Source organism: Eublepharis macularius, chromosome 3 (assembly GCF_028583425.1).
Source record: "Eublepharis macularius isolate TG4126 chromosome 3, MPM_Emac_v1.0, whole genome shotgun sequence".
NCBI lineage: Eukaryota > Metazoa > Chordata > Lepidosauria > Squamata > Eublepharidae > Eublepharis > Eublepharis macularius.
The window spans coordinates 172,575,592-172,590,461 of record NC_072792.1 but is presented as its reverse complement, the minus strand read 5'-3'; positions in this window follow the sequence as shown (position 1 = coordinate 172,590,461).

Sequence of the window (14,870 nt, the reverse complement as noted above, 5' to 3'; positions counted from 1 at the left end):
AAATGGAAAGGGTGGTGATTCTGGCCTCTACCCTTAACATTCCTGTTTCCAGTCTAACCCATGAGTTAGGCATGCATTTGGGCACTTGTAATAGGGCTCTAAGGAATTTGGACTGCACTCTCTCAAGTTGAGAGAAAGAGGAGGATGGCAGCCCTAAGAATGATCCGTATACTAATTGGCCCAATGGTTTGGCTTTAAACAATCTGAGTGCAGCCGGTACATACTGCCCCCCTTGTGATCGATAGAATTTCAGTATACTGTGTGCTGTTTTTTCTCCCACATCAGCAATGAAGCTGCTATGTGTTATTTTGGTACCTGAGGCTTGCAAAACTACACCCAAATATTTGAAGCTGGTAACTTGTTCTAACTGATGCCTCTGAAGCTCCCATCGTCTGATCTTTGGATTTTTATCGAAAGCCAGGATCTTAGTTTTTTGGTAATTAGTTAGAAGGTGTTCAGTATCAGAGAATTGGGAGAATTTTTTTAGGGCTCGTTTCAGCCCTATGGGGGTCCTAGAAAGTAATACAGCATCATCTGCATAGAGCAGTACGTGAATGTGCCTATTTGATAATTTGGGAGGGTGCAATCCAGGGTCATTCAAAAGGTTTACCAAATTGTTGATGTAGAAGATAAACATAAAGGAGGCTAGAAGGCACACCTGCCTGTAAGTTTGAATGTGGTCAGTCAAATGCCCAATTCGGCTGCACCTTACTCAGGGCAGTTTGCTTGTGCATAGCCCCAAAAAGGAACAGCAGTCACCTATCAATAGAGGAGGCCTGCAGTTTCCTCCAAAGTCTATTTCTAGAGACTGTGTCAAAAGCTGCTTTTAAATCAACAAATGCCTGGTAAAGTGATGCTTGGTCTCCTGTAGCATATTTCTCTACAAGGTGTTGCATTACTAGGCAGTGATCTATTGTTGACCTGCCAGCTCTAAACCCAGCTTGCTCATCAGCAATTATATCCTCCTGTTCTAGCCAGTCTGAAAATTTCTCCAGCAGGTGTTTTGTAGACAATTTGCTTACAATGCTTAGTAAGCTGATGGGCCTATAATTGGATGGATCCTCCTTCTTTCCCTTCTTATGGAAGGGGACTACTATAGCCATTCCCCAATCATTGGGGATGTAGCCGGTTTCATCAATATAAGTAAATAGGGAGGCTAGGAAAGTTGCCCACCAGTCCTTATTTGTTTTTAGTAATTCTGGAGATATTCCATCAAGCCCAGGGGCTTTTGCATTCTTTAACTGGCTAATATAAGCTTTTACCTCTTCGGCATGAACTGGGGGGCATTTGGCCAGATTTTCTATTGTTAGGGCAGGAGGGGGTTGAATAGGATCATCATACATTTTTTGGAAAAAAGAAGTCCATTTATCTGGGGGGATACAGGAAGCCAAGGAGGAGGCGGCTGTGGAGGCACGGTTTGACACTAGTTTCCAGAACACCACTGAGTTTTTGCTCGTAGCTGCTTCAATTATATTGGCCCACAGTTTTCTGGTATGTTCTTTCTTACAGCGGGCAACCAGTGATTTATATTTCTTTTTTAAAAATGAAAGAGAACGATATGCATCCTGTCTGGTCTTTTCATCAGCTCTCAGTGCTAGCTTATAGGCATAGATTAAAGCATTTTTAGCACAAATACAGCTTTGATCAAACCAAGGTTTAGATGACAAATTGGTATTGACCAGTTTTTCCTCTCGAGCACCTACCGAAGGATTGGCCTTAAGGATTGGACGAGGTCATCATAACTCTTTAAAGGATTTTCAGATTTTGAGGAAACCTTAAAAGCTTGACTATATAGTTGTAGGTTCTAATGCAGAGGTATTTTTCCCTGCACTTGTTCCTCTGCAGCAAGTATGCTCTGCGCATTGCTACAGTAGAATTTCCCTACTTTCCTCCCTTTTATTGCAGCCATGAAGCTGACTTTCTGCCCATTTCTTTCCAGACACAGCAGAATAGCTGTGAAGATTTAGTGTTTTCCACTCTGCCTCTTCTCTTGGTGTTGCTGGGATACAGTTTGCTCTATGAAGTGGGGTTTTTTCTTAGCTCTGGAGGCAGTTTCTCACCTTTTCCCTTTTGTTTTCCTTCTCACTTCTTGCTTGGCTTCCTCAAGTTGCTGAAAAGTTTCTTTTTGTAGCATTGGAAGCTATTTCCCCACCTTTTCCCTGGCTGGCACAACAGAGTGTCTTCTACTCCCACCCCCTTCTCATGTTTGCTGTGAGACAATGAGAGAGAGAATTATGTTGTACTTGAAAAGGAGATACTTTTGTCTGCAGTTACTTTGTTTGCTTTCTTCTTTTTAGCTGGCTCTCTGGAGAGCTAAAAAGGAGTAGTTTCAGTAAGGATTGTTCCTCTCAAGTTGACTGAGACTTCTGAGATAACTTTGAGTCTCCTAGACTTTTTTGAGATGCAGCAATGACTGGCAGTATTATCTGAAAGCAGGATGATATAACTCATAAGGTTTCCCTTTTTTGAGAGTTAATGATCTCATATTGCCTATCCAAAGCCATACCATACTGCTGTTATTCAAAGAACAATATACACGAATCGCTAGCATCTTTTTCACCTTAATAATTACTTCAACTGATCCACTTGGTTGGGGAAAAAGGTTAAAAAATAGCTTTTCTTCAGAGGTGCAATGGATCTTGAATCAATAGAGAATCAGCACATGAGTTTAGCTTTTAAAATCATTTACTTCTAAAGGAAAAAGGTTAACAGGATTGCCTACAAAATAACAAATGCCTGGAGCTACATTCTCACTACTGGTTACAAACAAAGAGCTGGGATAACTGAATGGAGAATCTTCTTATTCCTCTGTCTTCTTGACCCTGAAAGAAAATCACCTGACCTGTTGACCAATAACAGTTTGCAAACACTCTCAAGGTTTCCAGGCTTGCAGATTATTGGCTTTGAGCCAGGTTCCCCTTCCAGGTCAATCTAAATGATAGCATGGTAGGTAAACACATTAACCCCATAATGACTCAATCTCAGACCTTGCAACACACATATATTCCAACACATTTATGGTACAGAACGCTCTGCAGGATCCGATGCCCCCTGGTGGCTCATTGGATGAGCTGATAGAGGACTGGAATGCCCGTTTCTCTGAAGCTATTGATGAGATCGCTCCCCGTCGCTCTCTCCGCCCCCGAACTAGAGTAGCTCCTTGGTATACTGATGAGGTACAACAAATCAAATGGGAGCTGAGACGGTTAGAGCGAGTGTGGCGGCGACTTCATGATGAAATGACAAGAACGTTTTATAGGACGTTTATGAAGGCCTATGAGATGGCACTGAAAGCTGCAAAGAGAGACTACTATGCAGCTTCCACTGCGTCCACTAGTTCTCGCCCGGCACAACTCTTCAGAGTGATTTGGTCTTTAACATCCCTCACGCATGGGACAAATAAAAATGTAAATTCGGTAATAAGCTGTGAGGCTTTTGGAGACTATTTTGCGGATAAGATCTTGTCACTCCACCGGGATCTGTCCACCACAGTTGATGCAGTATATGTACTGGAGGCCCCTTGGTTGTCCTCAGGGTTGATATTAGATCAATTCAGGCCACTCTCCCAGGAGGAGGTGGGCAGGGTCCTGCATGCGTGAAACCTACCATGTGCCCACTGGACCCATGCCCATCATGGCTGGTGAAAAGTGGTGGTGATGGGATTTGGGCACCATTAGCTGACATCATTAATCTTTCTCTGAGTTCTGGGTTTTTTCCAGACTCACTGAAAGAGGCAGTGTTGCAGTCCTTATTAAAGAACCCATCACTGGATCCTGCTGATCCAGCCAATTATCACCGAGTTTCAAATATTCCATTCCTGGGTAAGGTAATTGAGAGGGCAGTAGTGGAACAGCTGCAGGTATACCTGGGTGATGCCTCTATCCTGGATCCATTCCAGTCCAGCTTCAGGCCTGGCCATGGTACAGAGACGGCTCTGGTTGTCCTCACAGATGATCTGCGGCGACACCTGGACCGGAGTGGGTCAGCACTGCTGATACTTTTAGATCTTACAGCAGCCTTTGACATGGTCAATCATAATCTTCTGACCCACTGCCTTGCCAATGTGGGGATTCGTGGAACAGCCCTGCAATGGCTGAACTCCTTCCTTCAAAATCTAGGACAGAGGGTGGCACTCGGGAAACAGATGTCTGCTTACCATTCTTTGGTATGTGGCATCCCTCAGGGGGCGATTCTTTCCCCGATGCTATTTAACATCTATATGTGCCCCCTTGCCCGGTTAGCCCGCAGCTTTGGGCTAGGTTGTCACCGGTATGCGGATGACACTCAGCTCTATCTGCTGATGGATGGTGTTATGACTTTTACTTTCTTTAGGGTAGATTTTTCTTTTAATCTATCCCTTAACCCTCTGGGTAGTCTGCTGCCACCAGGAATATTTTATTCCAAGATATTTTATTTAAATTTTCCCTTTGGTAATGTTCCTAAGCGTCAGGCTCCTTCGTGGTTCTATGTGGCCCTGAAGATAGGAATGGGATATAGCAATAACAGCTACACTGGGATATAACAAAACAAAAATAAACTTTTATTTAGTCAAGAAGCGTATCGGTTTCATAAATGTAGTTCTCAGTTCTTAAAGTTACTTCATTTACTCTCATTCACACAGCTGGCCTCTCTTTCCCTGACTGAGTGTCCTTTCACAAACATGCTCAGTTCAGGTTCCACACAGGTTATATTTCTCTCATAAACACTTCAACATATTCAGGCAGCACACAGCTAGCCTGTTTTCTTCTGACTAAAAATTTTCTCTCTACTCTCAGTCTCAAACTGCATTCACTCCGCCCACCCTCTCAGTCCTCAACCAATCATATCACTCACTCATCCATCTCCTTCACCCCCCACTCTTCATCTATCTCATCAAGCATTTAAAGATACATTTACTTGGAATCATTACAGATGGCCAGTCCGATCTTGCTTTGGATTCCTTGGTCAAGGGTCTTGAGGCTGTGACAGTATGGGTACATCAGAGTCACCTGAAATTGAATCCCCTGAAGACAGAGGTTCTGTGTCTGGATCATGGGGCATTCGAGCTGGGAACCGGCTCCCAGCCCTCGATGGGGTAGAATTGAAACCTTCACTGATGGTGAGGAGTCTGGGTGTGACCTTGGATGCCACACTTTCAATGGAGGCCCAGGTCATGACTGTTGCCAGGTCTGCCTTTTTTCATCTTTGACAGGGCAGGCAACTGGCGCCCTATGTTTCACCCCAGGACCTGGCCACAGTAATTCATGCAATGGTCACCTCCAGGCTAGACTACTGCAACTCACTCTATCCTGGACCGCCCTTGGGCCTGACCCGGAAGTTACAGCTGATCCAGAATGCAGCGGCACGCGTTCTTACCGGAACGCCCATCCAAGCGCACATTCATCATGTGCTGTGCCAGCTGCACTGGCTTCCAGTGGAGTTCCAGATCCAGTTCAAGGTGTTAACCTTGGTATTTAAAGCCCTTCATGGACTGGGACCTCCATACCTGCGGGACCGCCTCCTCCATTACGTCCCCTGCAGGGAGTTGTGCTCTGCAGACAAGCAACTCCTGGTGGTCCCTGGCCCAAAGGACATCCATCTGGCCTCAACCAGGGCGTGGGCTTTTTCTGCCCTGGCCCTGGCCTGGTGGAATGCTCTCCCGCTGGAGATCTGGGCCCTGTGGGACCTGTTACAGTTTTGCAGGGCTTGAAAAACGGAGATGTTCTGCTGGGCCTTTGGCTGAGTGCCAGTGAGTGTCCTTCCATCTAAGACCACCATTTCTTCCAGAGCTGCCCTCAGCCATCTGTCATGCTTGTATAAGGACTCCCAATATTTGTTTAAATAGCCTGCTCCTGGACTATTTTAATCATTTAAAAATATTGATTTTATGTTTCTGTGATTTTAATGTATTTTTTAATGTTAGCCACCCTTAGGCCATCTGTGGGGAGGGTAGGGTATTAAATAAATAAATAAATAAATAAATAAATAAATAAATAAAAATGTTACCGTGAGCTTTTGAGCTGCTTGATGTCTGTGGACAGGACCATTTCGGGGGTGCTCAATAGGTTTTCTCAGTTGCATTTTTTTCAAGAAAGTAATTTGTATAAAACTATGCCCCTCTTGAGGTCTGTGCCCAAGGCGGCTGCCTAGTTGGTCTAATGGTAGCACCGGCCCTGTCTATAGTTATGGCAAAAAGAAATGGGGAAAGGGGACAGCGATGGTTGTTGTGGGTTTTCTGGGCTGTATTGCCGTGGTCTTGGCATTGTAGTTCCTGACGTTTCACCAGCAGCTATGGCTGGCATCTTCAGAGGTGTAGCACCAAAAGATAGAGATCTCTCAGTGTCACCACTGATCTCTATCCTTTGGTGCTACACCTCTGAAGATGCCAGCCACAGCTGCTGGCGAAACGTCAGGAACTACAACGCCAAGACCACGGCAATACAGCCCGGAAAAACCACAACAACCATCATTCTCCGGCCGTGAAAGCCTTTGACAATACAAAGGGGACAGCCTTGTCTAGTTCCCCTTGCTATATGGATATCTATCAAATGTACATTGCTGGTCCTAACTGTAGCTTTTGTAGAAAGATAAAGAGCATTAATGGCATTTTAGAATTGGTCGCCAAAACCCATTTATGAAGTAAAAGTTTTAGATATGGTATTTCCACTTAATTGAATGCCTTCTCTATATCAAAGGCCAGAAGTAATGCAGGGATTTTGTATGCTTCACAGAAATTAATTATAGTTAAAGTGTTACGTGTATTGTCAATAAGATTCCTTAATGGCATAAAGCCAGTCTGGTCAAGGTGAATGTAGTTGGTTATTTAAATTTAGACAATCTTTTGGCAAATATGCTGGTAAAGATCTTTTGGTCTTGATTCAGTAAGGGTATTGGTTGCAAAGATTTACTATTTGTAATATCGTCCTTTTTTGGAGTAACTACTATTTCAGCCTCTGACCCAGATAGAGGGATGCTACCTCCTATCATAACAGAGTTGCATGTGGCAGTTAGTGGAGTTGAAAGTAGGTGAATGTATTTTTTTGTAAAAATTTGGCAGGGAATCCATCCCTGTCTGAAGCTTTGTTATTTTTTTCAAGGATTTGATAGTGACTGTAACATCTTCTGTTGTGATTGGTTGGTCAAGATATTGTTTATGTTCTTGTGAGTTTTTTTGCAAATAATTTCCTGTGACGTTAAATAATTTAAAATATGATTAGTGTCTGGATTGTCTGATGTACAAATGGTTTGGTAGTATTTACAGAATTAGTTTGAGTTTTTCCTGGGTGCCTTTAATAGCTTGTATAGAATGTGAGGAGGTTTTTTCCTTTAATTTTCAAGCAAGTAAGTTTATAGATTGGGTGGCCTTTTTTGTGTTCATCTTCTAGTTTTCTTATTCTAGATATCATTTCATTTCTAATATTTTCTTTTTGCTCTTCATGACAGGAGGCAATGGAGATGAATTTCCCTCTAAGTACCACTTCCATAGCATCCTACACGTGGATTTGAGGAATACCACATAGTTTGTTTCTATTGTTTAATTTCTAAAGAGACTTCAGGAGAAATTTATTTGTTAAATAAAAGTGATTTATTTAGTTTTCAATTTGTTTGATGTCATTTATTCTCAGTGTACATTCTGTCCAAGCATAGTCTGTCCACAACTTGTCACCAATCCTTGATGTAAGAGTTTGACTAATTAATTTAGGAGATAAGAATATGTCATTTAAATATGTAATTTAGAAGATAAGAATATGTAATTAATCCTTGTGTATATATTGTGGATAGAAGAGAAGTATGTATAGTCTGTTACCAGTGGGTTTTGAAGATGTCACTAGATCAATAGATAAAGCCAAAGAGCCATTAATTGATCTTAGCAGCTTAGTAACTGTATTGTTAATTTTAATTGCTTTGACACAATAGGAAGTAAAATTTAAAAGTTCATTCAGAGAGGAGTGATACAAATGTTTACTGCTGCTGACACATTGATTTACCCGTGCTGAACGAAAGCAGAATTGGAAGCCAAGAGAATCGTGCACTCTGCATGAAGACAGCTCGCCAGGTTGTTTTGATCTACAAGCAGCTCTCCACACTGAAAGCAGTGAAAGCAGCTTTCTCAGTAATCATGCTTTGCGGTATTATCCAATAAAATTTTTAAAGTTTGTATACGTACACTCACACATTATGCAATGCATTTATATTTTGTATCACTTTCATATTTATCAAAATACTTAATTTCACAGGTCAAGGGATGGCGTCATGGAAATATAAATAATAATAATAACTGTGCTTATATACCGCTCTTCTACACATATTAGTGCCTCACCCAGAGCAGTGAACAAGTTAGTATAATTCTTATCCCCACAATGGAGCTGGGGCTGAGAGGAGTGGCTGACCCAAGGCCACCTACTGAGCTCATGTCAGTAGTGGGATTCAAAACAGTAGACTGCTGATTATGGTTTAGAACACATACTTAGTGAAACATATGCATTCTAAATAACGCTGTATGAACTTCACTGTAGTTCTTTTTCTAGTACGGTGTATAACTGGTGCTTCTTTATCTTTGACAGCCAATTAAAAATAGTGAACAGTATCAGATAAATGTTCTGTAATTGTTAGCAGAGACCAAGGATGACCTGGTCATGTAACTTTTCCTGTCATTTTTACTATCCATATCTCTTACCTTGCAGCTGGGCATAGTGGTACTTTCGGCTAGGTAGAATGTCACATGATTGGAAATAGTAAAAAATAATTAAATTATGATTGGTTTGATATTTATCTATGTTATCATATGAAAAGATCTTAGATTTATGCATAAGATAATATATAAAAATGGTAATCCAAATAGGAGATCAGGGTTTTGGCCAAAAGAAATCTCATGAAGATCTAGGCAGGAAACTTATCCTTGTAATATGTGCTACGGTAACTTGAATGCATTTCTTCGTTAATCTGACTGAGTTACATTTCATTAAAAAATGTTAGGAAACTTAATTCTTGTGTTCATCAGTTCTATTTTTCTATGTTTTATTTAAATAATCATTTATATTTTGATACCTCACTTAATGAAAAAGACTAGTGTTTGTTAAAGAAAGAAGCCATTAAACTCTTAGGAGAAGTCTGTCTCCTGGTTGGGAGAGTGCAACAAAAACATCCATCCTGTTTATTTTTTACTGACAAATAGTTTCTCTAAAACAGAGAAACGTATTTTCAGTTCTCACTTGAAGGTTTCAAGCTGCTCAAGATTTAAGATAAAACTACCAAGTATTTAATACTTTTTATTTAATGATTAAAAGTTATGTTTAATATTTATGCCTAATATGATTAAAGAAGCAATACTGTTTGAATTATATATATACTTATTTGAGTTGGATTGTTAGTAAAAATACAATTTTATGAAATTTTTACCTTTTTATAACATTACAACATTGTACCACAAAAGTTTTAAGTTTTGCATGAAGAGGTTGCCAAAAATAAACATCCCCATCCCCATCCCCATCCCCACCCCCATCGCGGCGGGGAGGGGGGGAAGACGAAGACAAAGACGAAGACAAAGACAAAGACAAAGACAGCTGGGCCCCTGGGGGTCGCGGCTGCGCCGCTCCCCCCGACGCCCCCCGCCCCGCCTGAAGGTGTATATTATGTACTCCTGCAAACTTCATTTTGGAGTGTAGAGCTTTTCAGTTTTCCCACAATATTTTTCTTTGGCTTTGCGAATAACGAATAAGGAATAAGGAAGTGCGAATAAGGAACTGGGAATAAGTAACCAACTTCAGCTTCGTGGTAAACAGACAGTATAAAATGAATCAAGCCCCTTCTCCCCCTGCAAGCGCTCTCTACTCTTTCAATTTGAATTAGGCCAGGGTGATTTATCCCAACAGAAAAGCCCTTGAAACAACCACAAAATGTACAAAAACTTCCTACAGGTATGTTTCCTCCTAGTGCTGAGGGGTGGGAGGTCTTTGTTGCCTTAGGAGGAATAAATCTGAATAAGTTTTCTTAAGCTACTCAGAAAGTTGCTGTAAATCTCTGCTTTTGCTGCTCCATCTCTTCCTTTTGATACAGGCCACCCAGGGTTAGAGTTGAGGTGCTCACTCACCTTCTCCATCCTACATTTTGCTTTCTGAGATATATTTCAAGATGGTTCTGGCACGTGAGATGAAGGGATGTTTTCTGAAGGAGGATGGGAATACTAGCTGCTTCCCAGTTACCTCAGGAACCATGTCCTGAACACAGAATTCTGTGTTTCCCCAGATTCTGAAGTGGATAAACTAGTTTGGTCGCATACACTGACGATTATCGTGCCCCAAAACGGGAAAATTAAGGAGTCATGCCTTCTCATAATCACCCCTGGACCAAAACATACGCCCTCATCACTTATTTCTTCGTCAAAAAAGGAACTGATATTTTTGACAACCATATCTAGATAGTAAGTAAAGCGGCCACTGAGTGACCAAAGCTAGGCCATCCTATCTTCAGCAACAACAAGGAAGAAAAAGAGGGTGTGGGGGAAAGTCCCCACAAACTCAACCCAAACAAGCAGGGGAACAAAATAGAGGGGTTAAGTAACAACCTAAAAATATATTAGAAAATATTTATTATAAATGTGTACAAATGTAGATTAAAAACAAGTTTAAAACATAAGGCCTGAATGGCAGGCTTCATGTATATGCTAAAACTTGCTAAAACATCTCCAAGTACAGATGATGGTACAGTGCAATGACCAACACAAACAGACCAAGGTACAGTAAAAAACCCAACGCGTTTCAGCCTTAAGGCCTTCCTCAGTGGTCAATTGTAAGCAATTGGCTACTGCGTGGGCATTCTGTGTGGCCATTCTATCTTTACTGCAGATTGATGTAAGACAAACTTATACATTGGAAACCAAGCCTCAGAGTACAACAATAAATGAAGAGCATTGTGTGAATGCAGTCCTGGGTCTACTGCAATAATTGCATTTTATCACACAATACTAGAGTTCTAGATAAAACACCGGGAGCATTCCATGATTGGTTTCTATATGTGTGGGTGTGTTTGATTATAAATTGTTTACAATTGACCACTGAGGAAGGCCTTAGGGCCGAAATGTGTCTGGGTGTTTTAATTCAAAAACTCAGAGGCAGGCAGTTATGATGATTCCACTTTCGTGGTGCCATGAAAATGGAATCATAACTGCCTGCTTCCGTTTTGGTAATGGTGACATCAGAAATTGTGTGAAGCATTTCATGAGTGGGGTGTTATTTTTAAGACGTGGGGAAATGGTCATTGAAGCTGATGGGTGATAGATTCAGGGGTTAAAGTGTCAGATTAGGATACAGGAGACCCAGGTTTGAATTCCCATTGTGCCAAGGAATCTTGCTGGGTGACCTTCCGCCAATCACTCACTATCAGCTTAATAGATTCCGAGGAGTTAGCAGTGTTAGTCTGTAATAGCAGAACTGAAAAGAGTCCAGTAGCACCTTTAAGACTAACCAACTTTACTGTAGCATAAGCTTTCAAGAATCACATTTCTCGCATCTGATGAAGAGAACTGTGATTCTTGAAAGCTTATGCTACAGTAAAATTGGTTAGTCTTAAAGGTGCTACTGGACTCTTTTCATATCAGCTTAATGTACTTCACAGGGTTCCTGTGAGGATAAATCGGAGAAGAAAATTATTTAAGACCTTCTTGTTCCTTGTTGAGAAAAAAGACAGGGTATAAATGATGTAAATAAAATAAAATATAAAATAAAAGTACCTTTTAACTAACAAGTAATTAACCTGTGGAATCCACAGCCCATGATGTAGTCAAGAACCCTGGTTTAGCTGACTTGAAAAGGGGATAAGACAAATGCAATCTGTCATGGTGAATAAATGGTACCTCCATGTTCAGAGGCAGTGGGTCTCTGAGAATCGTTGGTTGTTGGGGCAATAGCAGGATGAAGCCTCTGTGCCCCGCTTGTAAGATTTCAAGCAGCATCTGTGTTGATGTTGGGGAAAGCAGGATGCTGGAGTGGATGAACCAGTGCTTTTGATGCACTTTCCACTGAACTGGATCAGGCCTCTTGCAGACAAAATGATTCTGGTTTTATTCTTCCAGAAGAGCCCAAAAGTTATTCTCAGAGAACTAAAACTGGCTGCAGATGAACAAAGGGCCATGCCTGCCACAAAAGATCCGAGCTGGGAAAGTCTCTAACAATCCAGATAGCAAAATATGAGAACTGTACATTTTTGCAAAATTGCCCAGAACTTTTCTATCACTCTCCTATATTTGAAACCTGTGGTTCATGAATATAAATAAGCCACAGGTGAGCAATTTTATTCAGCCCTATACTCTATAATCCAGTGTAATAGTAATTATAATTAAAAGTAGGTGTCTGATGGCAATAAAATAACTCACAGTTGGGGATCAGTTGAGACTGTTTCTTATCACTTCGTCTTGTCCCAAACTGTCTTTTATTGAAAGGGCTTCTAAAGTCTACAGACATGGACATTGTACTCATAACAGAAATATTGTCTCTCTTCAGGATCGTAGCAGTGCTGTCACCTGTTCCTGTCCAGCCACTCACCTTTCTATGTAAGTAATCAAGGGCTTCTCTTTCTGGAACTTCCCTTTGACAACCAAACCAGTACGGATTTTCCAGTATGCTATGCCCTTCCACTGTAGCAGAAGTTGAGATTTGCTGAGAAATACATTTCTAATGAAATTCCACTAGAGGGACCCATATCCTTTTAAATTATTCATTTAGGAAAGGCCCCTTTCTTTTGCCAAAGGTGATCTTGCCTCTATGTTCCTCTCATTTCTTTTGTTCCAGGAAACACCCATTAGGACATGAGAATATTACAGGATATGATATATTGGCATATTTGTGGTGGGGGCTTATGAATAGCTCTGCTGCACCACTGCACTGGCTTGTGCAATTCCCAATGGTCCAGGTAATCCTCACAATGATATCCTCCAAGGATGGCTATTAATCCTAGAGAATCCACACTGCCTTTTTCACAAGTAACTTATATTTGTCTGCCCTCCTGATTTGTGCAAGCATTCGGGGTAGACTAGGAAGTTCAGGGGTGGACAAGGAAGTCAAAAATTGCTTGGATCCCATGTGACACAGGTAGATCATGTGTCCAGATGTTTCACATGATCTGTTCATATCGTCTGAGGCACCAGGAAATACTGAGGAACCTTCATATGGCTGCTGCCTCTACGTCCTTATCAATCACCTTGTCCTCCTAAGAAAGAGGCAAAGGAAGCAGAGGCCACAGTGCTTCCTTGTACTCGGACTGTTCTCCTCCCAATGAAGAAGAGGTGGAAGCCACTGCCTCCCATTTGTTAGAAGGTGTGAGCGCAGCCTTTGCCTCCTGCTCTCCTCTCTGCAGATGTGGCATCCTTCCTCCTTCTCAGATACAGGCGGTACAATTGATTTACTTTTGCCGGTTGCCTCTTCTTCTACCACTGCCAACTCCAGGCAAGCCAAGTCCCAGCAGCCCTGAAAATCACGGAGTTGCCCTTAAGCAGGCTCAGTCTCTGACCCTCTGAACAGCAGCCCACTGAAATATTTCCTGGCAAGTTAAATGGCCAGTTTGTTCCACTCTGTGATGAAAAATTGAACTGCCTGTAGTTCATAATTCTCTAAAACCTGTTTTATTATTGGCAGGAACGGATAAGCATAAGATAAAAAGTGAAGATGTCCTGATACTCCAGGAGAAACAGTTAATGGTGTCATGTTAACAGCAGTCCTTCACAAGTCTTATATTCAAACACGTATACCCGAAAAGAATTAAAGCCCCCCAAAATTTCAACAAAAAATGTCAAATAGTTTTATTGTAGTAAACAAACAATAAAGGTTCAACTCCTGAACTTTTGTGCCGCAATTATTAGCTTGGCAGATTCTACGGGAGGTTAGGTAGCTCAGGGACCTACAAGGAAACAATTTTGGGATCGTGTTTTTCTTACATCTGGGCAACCTCTGTATAAGCATCTCCTGTTTCCCATGAGGAGGCTTATCTCTTGTTTTGTCTCTGCAGGCCACTGTGAGAGCCATGGGCACCGTCACAGATTACATGATGAAAATATTTCAGAAAAATGTCACACAGTTCACATTGACAGGTAGATCCATGGTACGTGTGAGTGGCATTACTGAACACACAGTTCATTGTCTCTTGGCCAATGTGGTTTTAAAAGCCATGTAAACAGCTTTGTTGTAGTAGTTAGAATGTTGAAATAAGATTGGAGAGACCTGGTTTCAAATCCTCACTGGGCCGTGAATCTCATTTTCTCAGTTTGGGGAAGTTATTCTGTCTCGGTTTATTTTCATAATAAAAAATGGCAGCTGGACCACGTATGGGTGGGATAAAAATCACACCACAGACATGTGTCTGGACATAGACAGCCATAATGCTGAGAGAGTCAGAAAGTGGGAGAACTTTCCCCAAGACCTCTAAGCATCATGGCTGAGCAGGGATTTTGACCTGGGCCTCTCAATCAATCTCTCTGGTCAGTGCTTTTCCCTGAGACCCTTTTCTGACTCCTGTGGCTCCCGTTTGCTAAGAGCCAAACTAGATGAGATGCTGATCTAGCATCTTTGTTTTGCAAATAGCATTCATGCAAGGAGGAGGGCTTTATGGCCACCTACTGCCTTTTTCACCATCTCAGTACTACTGTCTTCGGGACTGCAGTTTACCCCGCTAGGAAAAAATATACAGGATGCAGCCTTAAGGAGACAATGGAAATTGCTAAAGAGGCTTGCTGAAAACAGTCTGTAATGATTTCAAGCAAATGTGTGCATGTGCCTTTAAACGATTGGTGTGCTATAGGTGAAGAGTGGGGGTGAAAGAGAGGGATGAGTGAGTGATATGATTGGTTGATGACAGAGTGTGGGCGGAGTGAATGCAGTTTTAGACTGAGATTGGAGAGAAAG